The sequence below is a fragment of the Podarcis liolepis genome, assembly GCF_965112155.1.
Source record: "Podarcis liolepis genome assembly, chromosome: 7".
In the NCBI taxonomy this organism is placed as follows: domain Eukaryota; kingdom Metazoa; phylum Chordata; class Lepidosauria; order Squamata; family Lacertidae; genus Podarcis; species Podarcis liolepis.
In genome coordinates this window covers 19,965,371-19,990,513 of record NC_139561.1, presented here as the reverse complement: position 1 = coordinate 19,990,513, position 25,143 = coordinate 19,965,371, and the positions used below count along the sequence as shown (strand labels likewise).

The following is a 25,143-nucleotide window of genomic DNA, read 5'->3' as shown; positions in this document are numbered from 1 at the left end:
TACTCTTACCATAAACCATAGTCTACCTCAAAGTCAGAAATAGAAACCTAATTCAAATTTGGAATTCACTTATGGTTTGCAGTAACAGTAGTTTGCGCCATTCAGATGTCATGGCAAAGTATAGTTATCTTAAATCAAAGAGAAATTGTAAGCATACAGGAGTTAAGTGTATAGGGGAGCACACAAACCCAAGGTTTCTTCCCAATAGTCAAACCATGGTTTGCCCATGTTGCCAAGCCTGGCTCATTCTGTCCCATTCATCCTGTAACATTGCAGCTGGCCCCCAGGACAAGAGAACGCTTGTTCTCCATTGCCTTTCTATATTAAAGACACTTAATATGATGCTGATGGGGGGGGCACATACATGTATTTAAACTTACTAATGACCCATATCAAGCTTCAGAACATTTCAAGTCCAATTTGGATAATTGTTAAGCAGCAAATTAGTAATCAGCCACTAACAGTTAACAACTGTGCACAAGCATAGCATTTTAAAATGTGTGGCAATAAACAGAGGAAATGGAGGTAGCTAAAGAGAGGAATCCTCAAAACATTTTTTTAAAAAAGGAAATCCATCCTATCAGGGTGGCAAAACCCATATCCTGACCAACTAGCCAGTTTCTCCGTCACAGGAACACTGCAAGTCAAACTACCAGAGGTAGCCACAGTGGTGCTGAACTCCAGCTCCCATCAACCCCAGCTAGCTAAGCCAATGGTCAGTGATGATGCAAACTATAGTCCAACAACACTGGCTACCATAAGTACTAGCACAGTACAGTGGTACCTTGGTTTACGAACTTAATCTGTTCCTGAAGTCCCCCCTTTTTTAAAAAAAATATTTTTATTAAACCATTTTAACAAAACAAATTATCAATCAAAATAACCAATTACATTTCCCTCTGGTTTCTTTGCACATATTATTCTCTGCATGTTAAAAATTGTACGTATCATTGCTTGAAGTCCGTTCTTAAACCGAGGAGCGCTTTCCCTAATGAGGCCTCCTGCCGCCGGTGCCCTTCCACTGTTCGGTTTCAGTTTGTAGACTAAGGTAAAGTTCACAACCTGGAACACTACTTCCAGTTTTGCAGAGATCGTAAACCAAATTGTTCGTAAACAGGATTGTTCTTAAACCGAGGTACCACTGTATTACCAACACAAGACTGGAAATGGCTTCTCCATGCTTTCAGGAAAGGGTCCTTCTCCACCCTGCTTGGAGATCCCATGGACTGAACTAGAACTTTTTGAAGCAGGTGTTCTAACACCACACCCACTGAGCTACCGTCACTCCACAAACTACAAAGTTGGTGGGCTTTGCAGGTGCCTACGATGTCTTGATACCCAACTCAGAAGTCAAGACAATCTCTCTTGCTCACACGCACACACTTTGCCATTCCATACAGCATGTGTCCTCCTTCCAAAGCATTGCAAACAATCCTTACAGCCTACATATCATGCTCTCTGCTTTTGTCACAGTCCTGTCAGAAAAGCTCAGGTTGCATGCAGTGAGCCCTCCATCTGTGATCAAAATTGTACCAGCATGTGGGTTATGTAAAATCTTAAACCTTCATTCTGCTCCCTTCTACCCCAAAAGACTATCGCTCAGTTGTGTAACAAAATCATCAAAAACTCACCCAAACCCTATCCTCTCACTGCATCTTCTGGGTTCTCCTGTTGCAGACTCTTGCTTATTTTAGCACATTCTTCTAAGACCCCCACACCCTATAGGGTTGCCACAGGCAGGCAATTTAATTGGGGGAGTGGTGAAACCGCTTTGGCAAGTCTTTGCAGCAGACTCAAATGGGTAAAGACAAATTCAGCAGGGAGTCAAGTCTGTGGGGGAGTTTCGTCCCCCTGTTTCCTTATGACAGCTCAGCCCTTCCTATATAATCTGTGGTCTCCCTTGCTTCCCCTTCACTGGTATTTTGAAGATTATAAACATTCTCATGCCACCAGAGGGCTTTGCCCATAAAGAGGAGTTAGGGTTACATATTTACAGACTGTGGCTCTGGTGAGTTTTCCAAGAGCACACCATTAAAAGCATGTTTGTTCACTTCCAGCCCCTCCCTCCTAATCGCCCCTTTAAATAGCTTCTAGTTTGGTGGGAGAAGAAGACAGGCAGGCAATGTCCTTTGCTTCCATCAGCAAACTCTCTTTCCCAGATAACTGATGATCCTGCCTTTGGAGGAGAGGAGTTTCTCAAGAAAAGCAAATGCCCCTGTTTTTATTATTTCTGCAGCAATTTGACAAGAGAACAGATAGATCTCAATTTTCTGAAGCAAGTTGCTTGCTGCTATTTTTTATTTAGAAAAAAATATAAGAAACTGATACTCCTGCTTTTGAAGAAGCTGTTAGCTAGCTAGCTAGTTATTTTAGTCATAGTCACCATTACACACACACACACCCAAGCAACATTCTCCTCTGGCAAGATCCACCTTCACACTGATCTGCTCTGACTCAGGGGATATTATGTCATCACTCAGAGATCTGAGCTGAGGGGTCTGTTAGACAGATGGGCTATGTGAAATGACAGTTTGGGTAAGATCATCAGTCTGCTCCTTCCTGAAAACACAAGGTTTGCATCAGAATAGAGGGGTGGGCAGGAAGGTAAAGCAATCTTTAAAAAATTATTTTCACAAGTAAAAACAAAAATGTTGCAATTGGAATTTCCACAGGAACACTGTCCGAACAAGTGTGAAAGAGAAGCAAACAAGAAATGTGCCAATTTTCAGAAAGTCTTCCAGGTGGAAAATGCCCAGATTTTTCCACTTGCAATAATGTCTACAAATCCAACTCTCATTAGCATTCTATCTATCTATCTATCTATCTATCTATCTATCTATCTATCTATCTATCTTCTAGATACCAGCTTCATATGTTTGGCACCAGGGCAACCAGATGCCTGAGGTTCCTTCCCCTCCCCAGCCCTGTGTTTTACTATTCCAATTAGTACAAAGAATGTGCCTTGGTTACTTCTGACACCATCATACACAGGAACAGGAGGAAACAATTGCAAAATAAAGGGAGAATACTGCTTTTCCTCCTCCCCCTCCTTCCCTATTTAAGTACATAAACAAACGAAACCACAAAATATTAATCAGAACAAGGCTATAGACAATGCACAGCTTTGACTCCTTAAAAAAGAAAAACCACAACCTTGTTTGGAAGAATGAGTGATCTATAAAGGGCTGGTGTTGCTACAAGGGTAATTACCAAGGGGATTGAATGCAGTCTGAAGCAAAAGAAAGTGCATCACTATTTCAAGATGTCAGACAGCTTTGTAAAAAGAGGAGAGTTAAAAGGGCTTCACCAGGGACATGCAGAGGATTCCATCCCCCCCCCTTCAGTGGATGAGGAGCAACCAGCGGTAGTGCCTAACCTCTGTCTTAGAAAACACTAAGTTAACAGGGTTACAAACTAACTAAACTAGCAGTGCTGAATTTTTCAAGTGCTTAGGATCAAAACTGGCTTATGCAACTAGATGCCTCCAATGCTAGTCCTAGTCAAAGTAGGCTCACTGAAATTAAGACACGACTAACTTATGTCCATTAATTTAACTGGGTCTACACCAAGGCAAAGTTCGTTTGATAAATCCTCTGTGTTTCTCAGCATCTCAGCACCCAAGGTTCAGCATAGCCACATGATTATCTTTAGTTTTGAAGACTAGCATCTGCAAGGAGCCATTCACAGAAAACCCTGGTTTCCGACCCTTCCTTTTCACCTTTCAGAGCAAATTCCACTCCTTTCAGAGCAAATTCCACTCCTTCTGCTTGACTATGGCTTACTGTTATCTGCCCCAGCCCTAACCATGGCTAGTTCTCACCACAGCTCCTGTTGGGATTAACTGGGTTTGGAAATCAGGGCACCTGGTGGGCTGCCTAGCATTGGTGCAGTTGGCCACATTAAACCATGGTTAAAGCTCAACAAAAAAAAGGAGTAGAGTCAGGAGTTGCACATTCCTGAATAGGGCCCTCTACTTTACCAACCATGATTTGCAGGGCATTTATATCAAAACAGCACTTTCTGCTGCATAATTCAGTGACTTTAAAGGTCTTTTTACAAAATGGAACTAGTACTGGGGGGGGGTCTTGTCTCTGTCCCGCCCTTCAGCATGACTAGGACTGCTCAGTATCCTAAGAAACCCCAAACCTAAGCGACAGTCTGCAGAGCCCATAGATTTTCAAGGTTTCCATGACGTAAGTAATCTACCCCCCCCAACAGAGAATGTTGACCTTTTACAATGAAACACATACACAAAGTTTGAAGCTTTTCCAATCATAGTTATAAGCAGCTGCCCAACTAATCCAGAGCAGAGTACATAAGGGAAAAAAAGCTGCAGGCAAAAAGGAAGTCAAAGTGCTCAATATAATGGCAGGAAGTTATTTATACATGCTTGTACTACCAAACCTCTTGATGAATTTTGCATGCTACCAGCAAAGGCATCAGGATACCACAAATCAATGTTTGTCCACCCAAGTTATTTATAGGAATCAGGCTTTCTCCTTCATATTCACATTAGCAACGATGTGCTGGATCCTTCCAGAGAACACTAAAGGGTCTATCTTAAGAAGTAACCACAGCTAGAATTCCAGCCACTACCTCTTTTAAGGGGAGACAACTGAAGCGTTGGAGCATTTGGCTAAGATTTAATTTTGATGGCAAATATTTGACTTTGGCACGTCTAGTGCTGTGCCAAAACTTCAAATATTTGCACAGCTTAATAATTCCCAATATATTTAGGTGGTTTTTTTAAAAAAAAACTGAAAACATCTCATCTCAAAAGCGGGAGGGGGGCTAAAAAGCCTAAACCAAGGCTTTGTAACAGCTTTCCTCAGCTAGAAAATATGCCTTGTGTCTATCTAAACTGTCTCAATTTAAACTAGATAAAGTTATTTTGGGCTGACCCACAAAAAGTGGGGGGGGGGCCTTCAGGACACTTGAAATAGAGGCCTTGTTCCACAATTAGCTTGGCCTCTTTAAAACTTTCTGATACTTAATGAAAGACTTTGCTTCTTATGCCTCCCAGGAATAAAACATCTATGCCCCATGGTTATCAATTCAGAGGAGATGATGGAAGATTGCAGGGTATGTAAAAACTTCATTCACACCACACAAATAGGTATAATTGTAAAAATACAAAAATGTATGTTAAAACCCAAGAACAGCCAAAGAGCAAACTACCACATACAGAAATAACATAGAATCTAAAATACTAAAATAAAATGCCAAGTAGGAAGGTCACAAGAATCCCAACTCTCCATTGCAAGCCCCCTAAGCAAAGCCTAATTAAAAAACAAAATCTACACTTTCTACATAAAGAAAAGCCAACTCCCTTGAACAAATCAGATTCAAACATTGGGGTGGGGGTGTTATGCAGATCAAGCATAATATTATTTGCATAAAATAGCTACTGCAGAATTTGAATTTAGCAAAATGACATTTTCTCCAACCCAAAATCCACAACAGATTACCCTTGTTTGTATGAAGTTCAGCTTTATGGAACTGGCACATCACTGTTTCCAAATGCCCTGCCCTTTAGCTGGGGGGGGGGATGTAACTTAACTGGGCTGCTAGCATTATGCCTCAGAAGCCTCCGACTGAAAAAGCTTTCTTGGGTAAGAACCGTCTTCTGCGCTGCCCCTTGCTCCTTAAATACTTTCATACACAGATTGTGCTTAACAAGATTTATGGTTGAAGACGATCTGGCGTTAATTTTAGACGTTGGGTTCATTCTCTCCAAAGAGCAGCCTATTTCGGTTAATGACAGAGGAACAGTCAGATTTCCACACACACACCCCAAAGCCCTCTCCTCCCTAGTACAGTAGCGCTCTTGTAATCGGGAGATTAAGGCTGATTATTCATGTGTGAAATGGAGACTTGATCCCTTCCCTCTTACTGTAGGCTGCAGAGGAGAGACCCACATGTTCTTCGAGATTTCATAAAATGCCCTTAGAACTGCTGCACACTGCATTACTCGCCACTTCCCTTTATTGCATTAACAGGAGAAGGGGGCCATAAATAGTTGGCATTTGAAAAACACAACAAATCCTCCTTACCCAAAGCACAACCTTTGAACTTGCCTCCAGAGCTACATAATCAGTGTTTTGTCATGAGGCAATAGAAAAACATTCCTCAGAGTAGAACTGAGCATGTGCGTGAGTTTCTTCCCTTTTTCTCAGGCATTATCTTTGGCATTTGGTTCCAAAATGCTGCAAACCAGCTAGGAGTTTTTATAAAGGAGCAATGGAAGCTGGCACTTTAAAAAAAAAGTGTTATAGTAATATGTGAAAAGGAATTGATGTGTTTTATATTTTATTCTGTTGTTCCAGGAGCAACCCCTACATTCAATTCTTAAGTGCAGTATCTCATTCAATCGGGATTGTCAACAGCCACTCGCTGACCCACCTGCTGCAAACAAAAATAAATTAAAAAATAAAAATTGGGTTTATATGCCACCCTCTAGCAAATCTTTGAGCAATAAAATGCAATATACGACATAACAAACACAGCAAACGATAAGACTAACGAGTCTAATGCAATTAAATGCTCTTTTGAAGCAAGACAGACATTTGGGTTTTATAGTTTAGAAAAAAAGGCATGTAAAGGGGGACTAAGGAGCGTATAAAATTATGCAAGGCATGGAGAACAGTAGAGAAAGAAGCATTTATTTACTTATACTGGAACCCCAAGAGGTCATCCAATGAAATTGAATGGTGAGAGGTTCAGGCCAAACAGAATGGAGTACTTAAATCAAAATACATGGTTAAACTATAGACTTTGTTTCTGCAAGATTTGGTGATCACCACCAATTCAGAGGACTTTAAAATTGTGGGGTAAGGCCAGAAAAGGGTATTAGTCAAGATATGAATATGCTTCTCCCAGGATCGGAGGTAACATGCCTATATATATCAGCTACGGGGGGGGGGGGGCTGGGCTTGTTAGCTTCACAAAGGTATCTAGTTTCCAGTTGCCCATAGGAGGGAATAGGATGATGGATGTTGGTCCAATCTGCAGGGGGCTTCCTATGCTTCTGCTTGCTGCCCAAAGGTAAAGTAAAGGGGGGGGTGCCAAGTGAGCCTTCCTATGCAGGGAGTCCCAGACCTGGAGCACAAAAAGCTCTAAATCTAAATTTGCGAGTCTAATGTTTGACTCCCACAGATTCCCTGAGCCTGCTTTAGACCACTGATCCAACTAGCTCAGGGCTGCCTACACTCTCCACGGTTTCAGGGAGAGGGTCTTTCCCAGTCCTTCCTGGAAATACCAGGCACTGAACCTGGAACCTTTCGCACGCCAAGTATGGGTTCTAGTACTGAGCCATAGCTCTTTCTCCAGTACTTCCCTCCAATGCAGAATGAACTACAGGGCACTCTGGTTTTTCCAATATCTACGGCCTTTTTTGAAGAAATAACTATCAAATTATTACGCAGGCAAACAGAATTGCACAGCAGACACTTACAAGCATGCCACAAAACCACAGCTCTGTCCAAAACACCTCAAACAACTGATGTTCAATGGGGGTCAGGACAAAAAATGTGCTGGAAACTTTTGCTCGAGTAACCTCACTCAAAATTGCCCCATAACACACCTCCTCTTCTCTTCTATACAATCCCGCCCTCATCCCATTAAGCACTAAAATAAAAGAAATACATAGAGGATCATTAAAATTGTAAGGAGGACGGTAAAGTGATAGATTAGAAGGAAAATCCTCTCAGCCTTCATAATTACAGGGTAATGTTCCAGACAAGCAAACGCAGGAACACTGAAGCCATGCATCAAAGTAAAAAACATATTTAGTATCTTCAGGACGGCAGCAATTTCTCAACGACAAAACCCTCCAAAGCAATCATGTGAGACTAGACAACATGAAGTCCCTCCCCCTTGTTAATAAGATGGATTCCTAACACTGAAATATCATCAATGGGCTAGCAGGAGACTCTTAAAGAAATTACGGTTATTCAACCAGCTAGCATATCATATACAACCCTAGCACAAATATCAGGGTAATGGAAAAGGGTCATGCACCATGTACATAACAAATGATTACACCTACACTATTCAAAACAATATGCATTCCTTGTTCTGAATAGATTTTAAAGTAAATCGTTCTTTGAACAATTGCCCAGTGACATACTATATACTCCTCCTTCTAGGTTTTGCCAAACCGCTGGAAAAGTTGTGCAAATAATTTGAATAAAAATAAGGCGGCGGTGGAAGCCTAAATAAAGAAGGCAAGAAAATTTTGAAAAACCATTTGTACATGTTTCATCTGTTTTGTAATGACACCACCAGACTGGGTGCTAATGCCTCCCCTGGATCCTGTGGTCGGCTGGAGGCGAGGGGCTTTCCCTTTTTGGCTTCACCCAGGCCCCAAAAGTGGATCGCAGTTTGCCTGTGTTTTTAGTCAATGCCTGGCGGGCTGCGGCAGAAGCCCTTCTCCTTCATTAACTTAATTTTCTATGTGTAATGAGAATGTTACTATGGTTGTTTTTAATAAATCATTTTATAATTTCAAGCTTCAAGGTGTCTTATTTACAACCTACTTCTTTACTATGTTATACATAAAGGAATGCAAATTTCAAATGCATCTTTCTGTTTGTTTGTTTGTTTGTTTGTTTGTTTGTTTGTTTGTTTGCTTAAAGAATGTAGATTTCCAGGGGGGCGCTGTTGTTGTTTTTTTGACAAGGTGGCAGTAGGCCAAATAAGCTTGAGAACCTCTGTATTGGATGAATGTTAGTCTAGCACCAAGGCTTTAACCGAGTGCAGTAGTTTATCCCTGAACCCTTTTAGACCCCAGATTACTTATGCAGACCTGTGTGGGCAGGAAGACTAGTAAAAGCTTGTGGGCTAGTTACTTGTAAACTTCCAGGTTAAAAGGGAGTTCCCGGCAAGCTTTGAATCTCAGCCACTCCTTTTCTTGATAGAGGGGTGGAGAGAGATCCAATGACAACATGCAACTCAAGGAAGTAGCACTCGGGTGTGGATATCATATACACACACAAAATTCATACAAAATATACTATTCAAGTCTTTTTCCTCATGAGCAAATGTAACCACGGTCATAGATTGCCTCCTCCAAGACACAGGGTTTCCCCCTTGCCTATGAAACCTGATGCAGAACCAATTGAGTAACAAAAAAATCACCAGGTTTCTATTAAGCAGGCATGCAGGACCCAATTAAACCTATTCAGCACTGCCTGTTTCCCCCCACCCCCAGCAGCCTAACCTCTCCCATGAGATAAAATTTAAGATCTGCAGGCCCAGATGTAATTCACTGCAGACTGACTAACTCCTAGCATGTGTTGACTGCTGAGCTGTTCCCCCCTTGAGCAAGAATGAATGCTGCAGCACGGAAGAAATCCTTGCTTTAATTCAGTGGAGTATAGGATATTTTCACAAAAAGCCTTTTCAATATTCAGGGATGGTGAACTGATTGTGAAAGGACCAGATCCAGCCCCTACAGGCCCCATTTCCAAATTTTAAACTGAAATTGAGTAAACAATTTCATGTGCAAGGAAAAGAAAGAAGCTTTTATTAAAAGTGAAATTCTCCCAACAGACGCCACGTTTCCCATGCTCTTCACTTCTTACCTGGGCTTGACAAACAGACTAAGGCATTCCTTCATGCATATCAGTAACAGTGCATTACTTAGAAGGGGTTTTGAAGGACCAAATGTTCCAGTGCATTAAATGTTTTGCCAGCCAGGGATATCATCATCATCATCATCATCATTATTATTATTATTAACAATCCCCCAGAGCAGACTCCGGTCCCAACTATATTCAAAACATTCACAGCTGCACAAGCAGCAAGAACATGCCAATTGTCCTATTTATAGTGCAAGTTTTTAAAGGGTGTTCCTCTTTGACATGGAATTTCTATAGCAAGCAGCATCTTGGAGAACAGTGTACATTTGGCATTTTGTGTTGTGTGTTGATGGAAAGCGCTATCTAAGCAGAAATGGTAAAAGCTGAACCCACAACAGCTTATGGGAATCCAATCTCCAGAAAAAGAAAACTCTATGAAGACAAACACTTAGGCTTTCTGTCATTTTAATTTGTGAGCCACAATTCCCAGAGTTTTCTGGGAAGAGAGACTGATTGTTAAAACACTCTGGGAATTGTAGGCCTGTGAAGGAAAAAACTCTCAGCACTCATAACAAACTAAAGCTCCCAGGATTATTTGGAGGAAGTCATGACTATTTAAGGCGGTATGATACCGCTTTAAATATGTAGTGCAGATGGAACCGAAGTTCTTGTGAATGCTGTGTTCTATTTATTTACAAACTGTGATGGCCTTTGACTTAGAACAAAGAGTTCCTATATATGGTTCTCTTCTCGTAAGTGGTACATACGGGTGAGAAGGCAATGAATTATTTGCAAGGCTGCAGAAAGTGGATAGGTCTAGATCAGTTGTCTTCAACCTATTCAAAACCAGGGCCCACCTTTAACCCAAACATGCATTTGGGAACCCACTCCTTAATTGTCTACAATGTATTTGTATGGTGGCAACACTGCTGTCTTAGGTTTGGCTGAGACCCAATAGTGGGTCCCAACTCACCTGTTGAAGACCTCTTGTCTAGATGGCTGTCTCTTTTCTTGTTTTTCTACAAATGCTTTTTTAAACTGTGCAACTGGAAGCGAGACCACCAACATGCTTTGAATATGCAAAACACACTCAAAAAATATATTTTTTAAAAGAGCCAAACTTTTCCTCTTTTTTTTAAGGAAGAGGCAAACAGCCATAATGTGTTGAAATAGACTGCAGCCAATTTTCATACAGTATTCATAATTACTTTATTACACTGTGCACAGGTAATCAGCCTCCAAATGATCCAATAACCTTGGCTTGCTCATAACTCCCCTGCGCTAGGCTTCACAGGCGAGGGAAGAGAAAACCGAGCAAAACACAGTATGTTTTGACTACTTATAAAAGCAAGTTCTCTAGGGAATGCACTGCCAGATTTAAAGAGAGGGATTTTCCCTCGACTGCTCAAGGCTTACAGTCTCCTACATTCTCCCTCAATCATTTTCTTTGCACTGCCTTGATACTGCCTTGTAACATAACCACCTGCTGTGGGCATTCATGCTTGCTAAAAAAATATATTAAAAAACGAGCAATCACAGAAATCATCATGCTGTGGGTAAATATAAAATCAGGAGTTCTTGCATCCAACCTGAGATTTCAAGAAGGAAGAAAATAATCTTTTTTCGCCTGCACTCGCAAGAGAAGAAAATTGAATTAGAATTACACATTGATCTTGATGGGGGGCATCTTTAGAGTATCAGCTGGCTCAACTCAAAGCAAATAAATGACTGTAGGACAGGGACTTCCAAAGGTTGCTGGATTTGCTGGACACTTCAATACATCATCATTTGCACTCCACAGTAATTAATGCTAAACAACAACACACCCCTCCACTCTATACCCAAACCCTAATAACGACTCGCTGGAATTCACAGCCACAGATGGAGCAGAAAGCAATTAAGACAAATTCATGAAAGCATGGGCTTATCAAGGGCTATGCTAGCAAAATGGAGCCCCCGTGTTCAGAAGGTGGTACAGACAATAAACAGGGGAGAGCTGTTGCCTTCAAGCCCCAAAGGTATGTAACGGAAACAGGATGCTCAGCTAGATGCACTTTTAGTTGGGTCCAGCAGGGCTCCTCCTTTTTCACATTACAATCCCCACTTTATCCATAAGAATGCACTCAAATGCTGGCAGGGGTGGGTGGGTGTGCATCCTTTTTAAATCAATTATTGTACTGCCTTAGAGTACACTGGGGCAGTTAAAGCGTAATTGAATCCAGGATAAGTTATCAGTTCTGGGCAAGGGAACCCAAGTGACCAGCTCCTGCAAAAGTGAGCTTACATACATGGGTTCAAATTCAGCATGGAAAGCCTAATAGCCTAAGGAAAGCGGGAGGTGAGACATACATCAAATTCTCCAGCCACACCACTTCACCAATGCATACAGCACCTCAAGAGGGATCACAAAATCAAGTGTTCACACCTCAGTGTTACAGAATCAGGGGGGGGGGGCATGTTGCATACAAGACCCAATACATCCTCATGGGGTAGGGGACATAATTGCTTTGCTGACAAACCAGATCCCTAGCAAAGGCTTAAGGAGGATTCCCACAGCCTAAAACCAAACAAGAAAGGGGTGTTCAGCTCCTGAAGAGATGATTCAGCTTCTCCACATCAGTATTTCCAGTCCATTCAGACCCCAGACTAGGACAGTTTCAAAGTGGATGGTGCAACCACACTTGAAATAGAGTTCTGCTCGCCTCTCCTCAAAAGGCATATAGCAGAGTTCAGAAAGGTTCAAAAAAGGGCAGCTGAAATTATGATGGAGTGACTCCCTTATGAGGAAAAGTTACAACTTTGAAGCTTTTTTTTTTTTTTACTTTAGAGAAAAGGCTAATAAAATGTGACGTTACAGAAATAACTGTGCATGGTGAAGAGAAAGTGGACAGTGAGAAAGTTTCATTCCCTCTCTCAGAACCCCAGAACTTGGCGACACCCAGCGAAGCGGAGTGCTAGAAGATTCAGGACAGACGAAAGAAAAGGCTAATTCACACACAAGGCACAGTTAGTGTATTTTTTGCACCATAACACTCACTTTTTTCCTCCTAAAAAGTAAGGGGAAATGTCTGTGCGTGTTATGGAGGGAATGCCTACGGGTGGCATGCCTACGGATTTTCCTCCTCTAAAAACTACGTGCGTGTTATGGTTGGGTGCGTGTTATAGAGCGAAAAATACGGTAAATTAGGGAATTTCCTTCCGCAAAAGGCAGTGGTGGCCACCAACTTGGATGGCTTTCAAAGATGAGTAGACAAATTCATAGAGACCCTGAGGGCTATGTTCTACCTCCAGTGTCAGAGCAGTATGCCTCTGAATACCAGTTGCTGGGAATCGAAAATGAGAGCATTGTTGCACTCAGGCCTGCCTTGCAGGCTCCCCATTGGCATCTGGTTGGCCACCAAGTACAGGATGCTGAACCAGATGGGCCACTGCCCTGATCCCACAGGCTCTTCTTATGTTATGTTCAAAAGCAGCCAATGCTGTGACACTGTGAGACACGGAAGTGCTACTTCATATGGGCCAGTGGCAAGAAGGCACATGTGGGACCTTTAGCTTTCTCTGGATTGTGCCCACCTCCTGCAAGGTAACAAGAAAAACCTAAAATCTTTCAGAATACCGACGGCCATCCTTTGAAGTAGCTCAACCTTAAAGCAAAACTTTGAGGCCTTTCATGTTCAGCTTTGGTAGAAGAGTGTGTCTAGACTTTGGAGGGGGGAGGAAAGAGGGCACAGCAGCAACCATGTCTAACTTCTAGGAATTAAGACTGCAACGCAGCCAAGTCTGGCACAGAACCTTAGGTTGTTGCACCTAAATTATAACCATTTTCACAGAAGAAGCTAATCACAATGAATCATTCCTGGGAAAATTTGCACTCTTACTTCCCCCTCGAGGAAGTGTGCAGTCATGCTGCTAATGTAGAATTTACAGCTCTCATTTCCCCCATACTTTTGCGAATGGTGGGAAGAGAAAAGATTCTCTCCCTGCTGTCAGATGAGAAGTTGTCCTTAATAATAGAAACAAACACAAACCCATGGTGTTTCAGGGAAGCTTTTATGCAAGAACTGAGACCTTATCTTGGCTAGGGCAAAAGAAAAATAGATTTATATCAGCCATTCACACCTTTCCCTGACACTATTGAGACCCTGCAGTACATCACAAGGTCAAAATTAAAGGGGGGGGGGGGAGAACACTTATCTCACCTGCCAGGAAAAACATTTGTAAAGTGAAAATATATGACTCTTGGGAACAGGATGGATAAAATTCTATACCTGCATTGTAATGCTGTTTCTACCCATTTCCAGCATACCCTCCTGGTAAACTGAGAATTCTCTCCCATAGCAATGTAACAAACCTTCAACCCAATAAAAACACCAAAAAAGACTAATGCAGACATCTTTCTGGGTCCTGGAAATCATGGTTTGCAAAGTGGGAATCAGCCTCATGAAACATGCACACCCATCTTGTAAACCAGAGACTGCAACCCTGATATGAAGTGAGTCTGTAAACTATGGCTTATTAGGGAACCTTGTTTGCATTGGTACATGCGTATCCTGAAGCCAAAGTTAATGTTGGGAAGGGGAAAGGAGCTCACCTCCAATTGTCAGGCAGTCAAAATATAGCACTTTTCTTTTGTGGTCAAATGATTTTGCATATACCATATTTTTCCATGTATAAGACTAGGTTTTTTTCCTTAAAAATAATTTCGAAAATTAGGGAGCGTCTTATACACGGATACAACTCCCTTCATTTTCTTAAATCTGAGTCCCCTTATACAGTAATTCTTTGTGATCTTTACAACAAAAAGACAAGCCAAGCCTTTATTGTACCCACATTACACATGGTGAGGCTGAGACAGAGGCAGTGGTTTACCTGTAACCATACCTTCTCTCCCTCCCCACAGAGGTATCATACCTGAGCTGAAAACTGAACTGAGGACTTAAAGGTTCTTGCCTTTAAATCATTTCTAAACATTTAATTTTGGCTCCCTTCTAGCACTCTTTCCCCCATGCTTTCAGTACCTGAATCTTGACAGCTTGCACCACAAAAACCAGGTGTGAAAGTGACTATACAGGCTCGACAGCCATTTTGCAGCATGATTACTAAATATGCATTTCACAAATTATCCTCTGGCTCATTTTCATAGTTGACAAGATAGCCGTCTGCCCAGACATTGCACCATAGATGGGAATCTGTTTTAAATTCTTGCCAGGGTTTGCAACCAGGATATGGCCTGAGGACGACACTATTATTAGCCAGCATTTTTACATTATCACTAAATAACCTGATGGGGAGAGAGTGAAGACACCTGTCAACAAGGCAGAAGGCACCCTCAGGAGGCATTTCGCTTGAAGTCTGCTTGTCAAACATGCAGTAGTTATTTACTGCGTTCGAGGGGAAAGCGGGTATACAAAGAGCTGACTGCAAGCTTACATTTTACCAGCAAGGGTCCAAGTGCATGGCTGATCAACTGCAGGCTTGTGATTGCCCTAGAAATTGCTGAACTCTCCCTTCTTCATGCTTCACTGCTCCACATTCTTTTAAATATTTTTATAATCAAGGAGTCAAAATGTTGGCCCCTGCCTAACATGCAGAGCAGCATAAGCCACACATGAAAAGGAAAGGTCCACCCACAATATAGCTCAACAGTAGAGCACACATGCATCACATACAGCAGGCCCCTAGTTCAATTGTTGGTCTCTCCTGTTAAAAGGCTGAGGAAGCAGGGGATGGATGGAAAGAGACCCTGGGGAGCTGCTGCCCATCAGAATAAAAAGCCCTGGGGTAGGTAGACAAATAAATTCAACCTGCTATAAGACAGCTTCTTCCTATGTGTCTAACAACAACTGCAAGCATCTCATGCAACTTTCTGCAAGTTTCACTCCATGTCCAAGAGATTGACCCATTAGGATGAATGGAGCGCTGCAACACCAACCTCAGCCAGCTCCTATCTACTTGCCTTCTTAAATGCAACCAGTCCTCAGGGTTGTCAGTTTCCTCCACTTTATATAGAACACCGCAAGGAGAAAGATGGGGAGCAAAGCAGAAATAGCTGGCACTGTCTGTCATTCACTCTGGCTTGTGATGGCTTTGCTTGCCTTCTGCATCCAATGAGTCTCATACCTGTTACCACAGTAAGGCAACACCTGCCCTGAGATTAAGCAACAGGAGCTGTACCCAGCAAAAGCCCTACAGGAGTAGCCTATGCTATAGTTTTTAATCTGACTCACTTCCCTGCATTGCTAAATGGCTCCATTCCCCACACAGACACAAATCCTATTTCCTACACCAACGTAGGGTAGGAAGGGTGAGATAGACAAAACTTTCTGCTCCTCATAGTGAAGTTTTCTTCAAGCCATTCATTATTTCTCTGAAGAACTACCCTACCATAACATTCACCTGCCTCTCCCACTGTATGGCTTACTACCAATTAATCAGGTCTCCAGTCAAGGCACCCTATTAGCTGGATGTACAAACAAATTTCATGCATGCTGAGCCTTGCAGGTTTGGCCAGTTGTTCACCCTCTCCCCAACAATCTCTTCCACAGCATACATGCCTTCATCGCACCGCTGAGTGAGGTGCTTCCAGAATATGCAAAAGGGCAGCAACATTTGCTGCTGGTTGAGGCATATTGCTGAACCAACAATATGCAAGAGAGGAATATTAGAAGCAATTGAGTCCTGACCCAAAGTGAAGGGACTGGAAGAAGTGCCTGATGCTGCAGAATTGCTGAAGGTAAGCAGGTGCAGAACTAATCAGTCTTTCCAATGAGAGGCCCTCTGAGGTTCCACAAAAGAACAGGATACAATTATTTTTTAAAAAACAACAACACACACTCGTATTGTGGATTTGTGTTTGCATCATTTTAAAAAATCAAAATAAAAGGTTCATCAGAAACATCATTTAAGAGCAGAAAGCTATTGTCACACCTACATCCCAAGTCACCCTCAACCCCTCATCTGCTTATACCCTGCATGGTATGTCTTTGCTAGCCTCTTCACAATGTCACTGATGTGCTGCTTCTAGTTTCATTTAAAATACCTTTTCAGGCACAAAACTGGCATAGATCCGTATTTCATTTCATTCTCCCAATATGTTCAGCTAATAAACTATCAATGGCTTTTCACCATGTGGCTAAGACAATGCTGAATACCACCACCCTCTTACCTTTCCTATGAGCTTTCCCACAGTCAACTGGCTGGGAAACGAGTGCAAGACTAGATGGACCTAAGGCAATAACTATGAAATCACAGGGGTGGGGGTGGGCCTTCACTGCTCAGAAGCAATTTGCACCCAAGCTTTCCACAAGCAAATTCCTATCCACTATATCACACCGGTTTCATTTCATTCTATGGTGTACTCAGTGGGTTTTACCCAATGCTAGTCCTACTCAGAGCAGCTCCACTGAAATTAATGAACATGACTAACTTGCACCCATGAATATTAACCAGTCTCCTCTGAGTAAGACTCAGTTGGCTACAACCCAATAGAAAGGCATGTGTCAACAGGCTGTCCCACAAGTTAGGCTTCCAGACCCAGATATCCTAGACTTAAAAAATAAATAAATCCTGATGTGCCCTGGGCAGCTGTGCTTCTCAGAGCCTTGACAACTGCTCAAGTATGCATCTCTGAACAACAGACCCTGGCTACTGGAAGACACATCCTTACCCCTGAACTGTTTCTATGCCAGCTGGTTATTATAATAATGACTGTTTAAGAATTGGTGGCAGAGTTGGTTGGGTTTTTCTCCTCTTCCCTCCTTGTCCCGTTCCCCTTGTGTGTGTTTTTTTGTTTTGTTTCAGATTGTAAACCTGCAAGCTGGGACTGAATGTAAGCCACTCTGGGAGCCTTTCTGGCTAAAAATAAGGGTTAAAAATCCTCTAAATAAATAAATGCAGGCTTCCTAGGCTAGAACAGCACTAAACATGACTATGCAAACAGGTTTACCAAAGGGGGGGAAGGAATAGAGATATTTCCTGTCCTTCACCACCATCTCTCTGCCAAACCAAAGGAGCTTTTAAGAAAAACACACAAAATGAGCCATTAGTTACCAACAGCAGGAAACAAAAGCCTGTCTAGCGCCCATCACATGAATTAAAAGGGGGGGGGGGAGAAAAGGAAGAGTCAGCAAACTCCACCAAGCAATTCCAGCCAACCTCCAGTGTATGGTACACTACATTACCAAAGAGTCAATGCATTCTGACATAACAGCTGTACGCATTGTTACATTAATTAAAATAAAAAGGCTAACCCACATCCCAGGCAAGCGATTCGCTGAACCCTGCCAGCATTTCCTCAAAAAAATGATGTATAAATTTAAGGAGCAAGTGGACTGGTTATAACCAATACAACACTAGACTGGAGGGGTTAGGGGAAGCATGTGAGAAAACAACCGCCTCTGTTTGAATATTTTTTTTTTATTCTCTCTCTCTCTCTCTCTCTCTCACACACACACACACACAGAGAGAGAGAGAGACAGAGAGGCAGAGAGAGAGACAGAGACAGAAGCCCCACGCTATAAACTAGGAGAAAGCACACAAAGGAAGTGGCAAGAGGGAGAGATTACGTCAGCCCTCGCCTCAATTCATAAATGTGAACCACAGAACAAGGCAAATTCTAAACGGCCTTCCCTCTCAGGGATCCTGCTTAAAAATGGGAATGCACACACACAGAGTCAGGGCTTAAAAATATGCTACTAAACAGCACACGCTGATGCATCAACTTTCAGTAGCCACAGGGAGGGGGGTGGAAGAGAGAGAGAAACCCCACAGTGTAATCCTAGTGAATTCTATCCTGCAGCCAGATCAAATAACATTTGAAGAACAGCCCGCCAAGCTCACAGAGGCTGCCCAAGCAGAGTAACAATAAACACTGAAGAATCCTAGATTGAAGACACACACACAGGTCGCAGGGATTTGTTACCAAATAGCACACTCCTAAATTACATGAGGGGAAAGAGAAGAGAGGTGGAGCCAAATGGAAACCTCCTAATTCCCTAGCTGCTGTTAAAGATCTTTTCTTTTTATTTTAAAAAAAGGGGAAGAAGATATCTGTGCAGTGTAATTTCTTACTAGGCAACTGGGGCTGTTTTGAAAAGTATGGACTGCCTTTAAACAGCAATTCAGCCCCCACCCCCCCACCCCGAATTGCAGAGCTGGTTGCAATCCTGGAACTAATTGCCTAGAGATCAATGCCTTTAACACTATAATTATCTCCCCCTCAGTTTCTAAGACTTTCAATCCTGCTTAAATTAACTTCTTTCCCAGAAATGCACAACCAGAAGAATATAGCATTTCTAACCAGACTTTTTTGTCCTCTAAATATTAAAAAGACCAGAAACATGTTAACAACAACAAAAGGATAAACAAGACTTCACAGAGAAACAATCCCTCCAGTTCTCTAGATTCCCTTTCTGCCCATGGGGCTCAGTCCCAGAGCAAGTGGATGGAAGGCTCCTGTCAACTGCCATTTGGGTTCATGTATCATTAAAAAATCCCACATGGCTGAAAGGAGGCCATCCAATCACACATACGCACAGCACCCCATGTAGGGCAAAGCCACATGCCCTCCAGAGAAGCTGAAAACAAAATCCCAATTGTACTGAACAAAAGCAGAGCTGGTTTCTGTCTCGGGAAACAAGAAGTGGTTGAGCGGGTCTCCCTGTCACATCAACTGAGAACAAAGTTGAGTCAATATTATAAAAAGGGCCTTTTAGACCGAGCTGGGCACCAATTAAAAAAAAACATAAAAGGCATTCCAGTACACACTTCTGCTACACTCCAGCAAGTAGAGTGAAAGATCCCCCTCTACCCCCCCCCCATAAAACAAGAAAACCTGCACTGCAAACTTCTCTTGGATTTTTTAAAACAACAACAAAAAAGCTTAGCAAGCTTTTGAAGTTCCACCTAGCTTAGTACAACCTTTTGTTGTTGTTGCTAAACTTGTGTGGGAACAGAAAGGTACAAAAGTAAAAAAAACCAAAAAAACTCATTTTTAAATCCCCTGACAAAAAAAGGGGGGGAACTTGTAACCTTAAAGTGTTCTGGAACAGTGCCCTGGACCAATAATAGCTAACACAATACCTACCAAGCAGATCCAAGTTTCCTTGAAATTATTTTCTCTCCCCTCCTCCTCCCGCATTTCTAAGCTATTACAAATTAAGTGGAAGGAGTCAAGTGTTTTATCTACCCAGCTGGTGATATGTTTTTGTTGTTGTTTTTCTTAAGTTATTTTTTTCCCCTCTCTCAAGGCTGGGGAAATCCGAAGCCACACTCTAGAGGAAACTCAACTTGATTGTGATCTCTCTGTCTCCCATTCACACACAAACATACACCCTTCAATGTAAACATCACTTAGGCGATCCAGGGAGATGACCCCACGCTTCGGGGTGCGAACCCCAACCTCAAACTGCACATTAAGTTGCCTCATCTTCGCACAAGGAACCAAGATGTAAGCGAGTCCTGAGGGGGGATTCCCCCCCCCCCAAAAAAAAGAAAGACATGTGCGTGCGAGTCAGCCAGACCACCATCCCCACCCGCTTTAGCAAGCCCCCCCCCCCACTCCCAGGCCAGGCGGCACACACTGGCTCACTCACCCCAGCCAGCCTTGGACTTTCCGCTCGGCAAAGAACAACAAGGAGGAGGAGAATTCCTGGAGATGCGGGGCCAAGGCAACCAGCCTGCAATCACAGCAGCTGTTTCAGTCTGACCCCGGCGGACCTCGAGCTGCTTCTCCAGGGCACGCAGGAAAGGAAGAGGGGGCTGCTGCTGCTGCTGCTACTGCGTTCAATCCCACATGCAATGCCCATGGAGGAGGGAGGGGGGAGGAAGAGGAAGGAAGGAGGAGGAGGAGAGGGGAAGAGAGAAAGAAAAGAAGGGGGCCAGAGGAGAAAGAGAGAGAGAGAGATGCACTTGGCGAACAAAAGGAGGCCCCCGCTTCACTGCAGCGCCGCTGCTGGGCCAGGCAGTGGTGCGGGCGAGAAGAGGAGCAGCAGCAACGGCGGCATTGCCCGGGCCGGAGAAGGATCCCGACTGGAGGAAGCGGCTGCGGCGGCAGCTCCCTGCCTCGGCGCGGCGGGCTGCGCTCCCCGGGCCCCTCCGCGGCACATCCACCAGCCGCCCTGCTTAGCTGCCGCTCCTCGGTCGCAGCCACCTCCACATGCCTCTGTGTGACCCAGTCGCTTTTGCTTTCAACCCAGACACCAGGAGAGGGAGAGAGAAGCACAGCCTCCCAAAGACAACAAGCGGCGGCGCGCGGGAAAACCCGGAGCGGAGTCCACCAGCCTGGCGCTGCCTCCCGACCGGGCTCAGTGCAAAACGGCGGGCGGGCGGCCCGGCGAGGGCCACCGACTCGGAGCCAGCCAGCCCCCCGGCTCCGTGCTGACCAGGGCCAGTAGGATGCCTGGGCTCACGGGCTGCTCGACATCCTTGCCAATGTTGGGCGATGCGAGCGAGCGCGCACAGCTCCTGCCTCCCTTCCTAGATTTCTCTCCCCCCGCCCCAATCCGAGGCGGAACAGGGAGAAGCTGGCTGGGTGATTGATGGCGGCTCTTTAATAGCGTGGTCAGCTAGAAAATGCATCTGCAAGCAAGATATTAAAGAGGCAAAGCATCCCCGCGAGTGATCTGCCGCTGCTCACATCCGAGCGCGAGCGAGATGCAGCAGCAGCCCAGGAATATTAATGCAAAAGCAACCTTCTTCCTTCTCTCTCTCCCTCCCCCCCCCCCAACCTTCCTGCTTCGGTTCTCACAAATGCAGATCAAACACTCACACGGCGTGGAGGAGACGCAGATCAAAAAGCAGAGAGGTGGAGGAACATTTAAAACGGCGGGGGCGGGGGGAGAAAAGAAAACGGGACAAATAACGCTGAGGATGGGAAAGGCAAAAAATGCCAATTTAGTGGCACATTAGAGGCATCATGGCTACACAGAAGGATTGGGTTGCAGTTGATTCAACCAGTAAGCCATTTTGTTAAAATCCGCCTACACCACCGGCCCCCTTTTTGCACGGGAGAATAAATATCCATCTGTCAGCGGACGCTCCCTTTTAACATTACATTGGAGAAGAACTACACCTAATGCAATGTGAGATGTACTAATGCAGGTGCACCCACACAGCCCATGCCAGCTTTGTTTTCAAACAAAACATGGCATTGCACGGGAACAAAAAACCTTTCAACCACCCCTCCCAAACTCATTAATGCAATGATTAGGAAGTAATAAATACAATGATGGTTTTGCCCCTCCCCAAAATTATAGCTGCGTCCACAAACAAAATGCATTCCCCACACTGCAATGCACAGGTAACCAGAAAATGGAGGATCTGTGGACCACCACCAGCACTGTGGGAATAGAGAATTTAAAAACTCTGTCCTCTTTTCTTTTTAGCTTCAGCTGTTTAATGCTACCTCAGTACTGTTTTTTAAATCCATAAAAGGAGGTTAAAAAGGGTGTCATGATCACTTTTATACAGAGTCATTTCAAATGCCAAACCTGTTCAGAAAAGGCTCATTGAAATTAATGCCCATGAGCAAGTTTGGTCAACTAATTTCACTGCGTATTCTCTGAGGAAAACTTAGCTTTGAAGTCCCCCCCACCAACTCCAAGTAATTTTCTGATTCTGCTCACTAAATGTCATGTAAACATTGTGTTCCATAACCATAAATAACTATAATCTGAAACTCATCTTTGCATTTATTCCCCAGGTTTAGAATTCCCATAAGGATACACCAAGAGGATGGGAAGGAAGAGAACATGCCATTGAATTCCACCCAAAATGCCCAGACAGCTGGTAGGTTACAGGAGCAACCAATTCACCTAAGCTAGTGCTCAGTATTTAGGCTAGGTATCCAGGTTTCACATTTATTGCTTATTATTGATTGTATATTTATTGCTTTAGCAGCTGGCATTTTATTTAGACTGCTGTACTCTCAAGGCCTTTGCTATTTTTTTTTTCTTTTAAAGGTCTGTACTTGAAGCTTTAATCTATTCTGCACCAGCGACAAGCAGCTGCCTAAACCGCCAACCCAGCTAATGAAGTATAACACCCTTTGCCACCCTGAAAGGCCGCCCTGTGATCAATACACTCAGAAAGGCAGCTTGTACTGCAAGCTCTGCTCCCTTGAAAGATCAGCGCCGCACATTAGCTTCTCAATGGGAGCCCATCAGAGGGGAATGTGCTCAGTGAAAATAAGCTTCATAACCAAGAGGCTCAGTGATGGAACTGCACTGGCCAGAGCCAAAAAAAATCAATCCCAGAGTCAAGCGACAAAAGCCGACATTTCATTTAGCCCCTCTTCCAATTTTTTAATCAAGTGTGGCCTGCCACACAGCAAGCCACAGGAAGGACAGATTGCTCCAGCCATGGCTTGATGTAGTGTTTACCTCCCAGCAATTCCAGGAGAATTCTCTCCCCGTCTTACACATATTCAGGCTATGTGAAAAAATGTGTCGTCAATCACCAGCATCATCATAAGTCTGCATGGCAGAAAACGGGCTGGTATGAATGAGAAAGCCTTCTGTAGTTGTACTCAGAAACGTGTATATTTCTCCTGCAATGAATTTCAGTCTTAACCATTTCTATATAGACACACACATACCTCTAAGACTCTAGCATGCCTTAGTCCAGCCTTCTTCATTATGAGAAAAAAGACGGGTGGATGTGAGCCAAACAATTGAGGTGGAAATAGAAATGCTAAAGCTACTATTGCAAGGGGGGGGGGGAACCTTTGCTGGACTCACTCTCATCAGCCCCAGCTACCATGGCAAGGGATGATGAGAGCTGTAATCCAACAACTTTTAAAGGGCCACCAGTTCCCCATCCCTGCACTAAGGAATGACCTTTCTTAAGTGTGACAATGGCTCATCAGGTGCCACAGTCACATAGCAATATAGCACCTCAACCCTTTTAGAAGAATCTTGAAAAATGTGGGGCATGTCAGGAGGTGGTGAGTTTGTGTTCTCCCTATTTGCCTACAATAAGGTAAAGCATTCAGATAATTCCTTGGGCTGGATCCACCCCCAAACTGTGCTCTCATTTCCTGAGAGAGACTACAGAATAAAAGGGGACAGCTTTTAACAAAGGAAACTCTACTCAGCTATCTCCGGTCAGGAACACCAACCCTGCCACCTGTCCGTCTGTAAGTGTCTCCATCTTAATACTAGCTTCCCTGAAATGCTTGGAACTATTATTGACCATCTCCAGTAACAACTAAACTGGACCAAACACAGTGGAGGTGAATGCCAGAAGAGGTGAATGCTACACTTATTGGATCCCTTTCTGGTGCAGAGAACCATGTTGGCTGAAATACCAATACAGGCTTTTCCAGTAGCTACTGCAGAAGTCAAGTCGGTAATCAAGGAGCAGTGTGAATGCAGCCCCTTTTGTTATCTTGGTCAAGGTATTTAAGGTGGTCTTTTTGAGAAAAAAACGCTCTCAATTTCTCACAGCACCTTCATGACTCCCTAATATTACAATGTTCCTTTCCTTCTCTCGGCTCAAGTGTTTGAAACATTGCATAGGTTCTAGAGACACAGTCTAAATAGAGGATGCACAGGGAAGAATGGTGCATTATAAACTTATAGTCTTAAGCAACATTGTATTTCCAATAGAAAAGCAGATAATAAGCTTAGAAGGACGAGAAAGCAGCATACACGACATCTCTAGACAGTCTCACAAATTGTTTCTTAACAACGTTATATTACTAAATCACACTTCTATGGCCACACTTGAAAAGTGGAATGACTTGCCAAAAGAGGTCCATCTCATTACTTCTCTGATGGCCCTTCTGCTGGTGTTGCATTTGGCCGGTCAAGGTATGAATCTCCCTGATTTGTGACTTGTTCTATTATATCGTCTTTGTTTATTTTATATTTTATTGTGGGCTACAACATACAGATTCAACTGTAGGCTGCCTTAAGAGCAAGGTAAAAAGAAAAAGAAAAAGGCTTTACTCAACCAACAAACAAAAATTGAAATTTCCTCCTCATGTCAGTTCTAGAAAGAGAAAACAGAACTGTCAGAGGAGATGCAGGATGGTAATAGTGTCAGATCTTGCAAACTGTCTCTCAAGCACTGTATGAAGCACATGCACCAAATCTGACTCAGCAGATTTACACCCTGAATTCCTGCAAATAGCTCAAGATGGCATACATGGTGGTACCACCCAATTTACCTCAACAACAACTGGTGAGGTAGGTTAGGCTGAGAGATCATACATGATGGCCAAAGGTTATCCAGACAACTTCATGCCTGAATAGGCAACTGAACACACACTTCAATTCGATAAAGTGTTTTCCTAGTTTGGCATTTTAACTGCTATACAAAACTGCCTCCCTGTAGCACTTAGATGTGAACCCATTACTATTTTAGATTCAGCAATGATGCACATTGACATTTGTACATCTAAGGCTATGTGCACACCATGCATTTAAAGCACTCCCCCCCAAAGAAGCCTGGGAACTGTGGTTTGTTAAGGATCCTGGGAATTGGAGGTCCGAGGTGGGTAAACTACAGTTTCTAGGATTCTTGGAGGAGGGTGTGTGTTTCAAATGTGTAGTGTGTGTAC

At 43.4% G+C, this 25,143-nt stretch overlaps 1 protein-coding gene and 1 long non-coding RNA gene across 31 annotated transcripts in view; one reads left to right on the top strand and one right to left on the bottom strand.

Annotated features, from left to right (window-relative positions):
* Nucleotides 1-25,143, top strand: part of LOC310711460 — a 201,190-nt gene that overhangs the window by 19,993 nt on the left and 156,054 nt on the right. The window lies entirely within an intron of this gene.
* RERE (arginine-glutamic acid dipeptide repeats) overlaps nucleotides 1-25,143 on the bottom strand; it is a 348,430-nt gene that overhangs the window by 256,062 nt on the left and 67,225 nt on the right. For 3 of the 30 annotated variants that reach the window (XM_083512809.1, XM_083512812.1, XM_083512816.1), the window contains exon 1: nucleotides 20,174-20,829. The exons of 26 other annotated variants lie outside the window; for them this stretch is intronic. The gene's annotated coding sequence lies outside the window, so the exon portion shown is untranslated. Of the gene's footprint in view, nucleotides 1-20,173; nucleotides 20,830-25,143 lie in introns of those variants that run through there. One more of the 30 variants, XM_083512814.1, reaches the window with a different exon arrangement.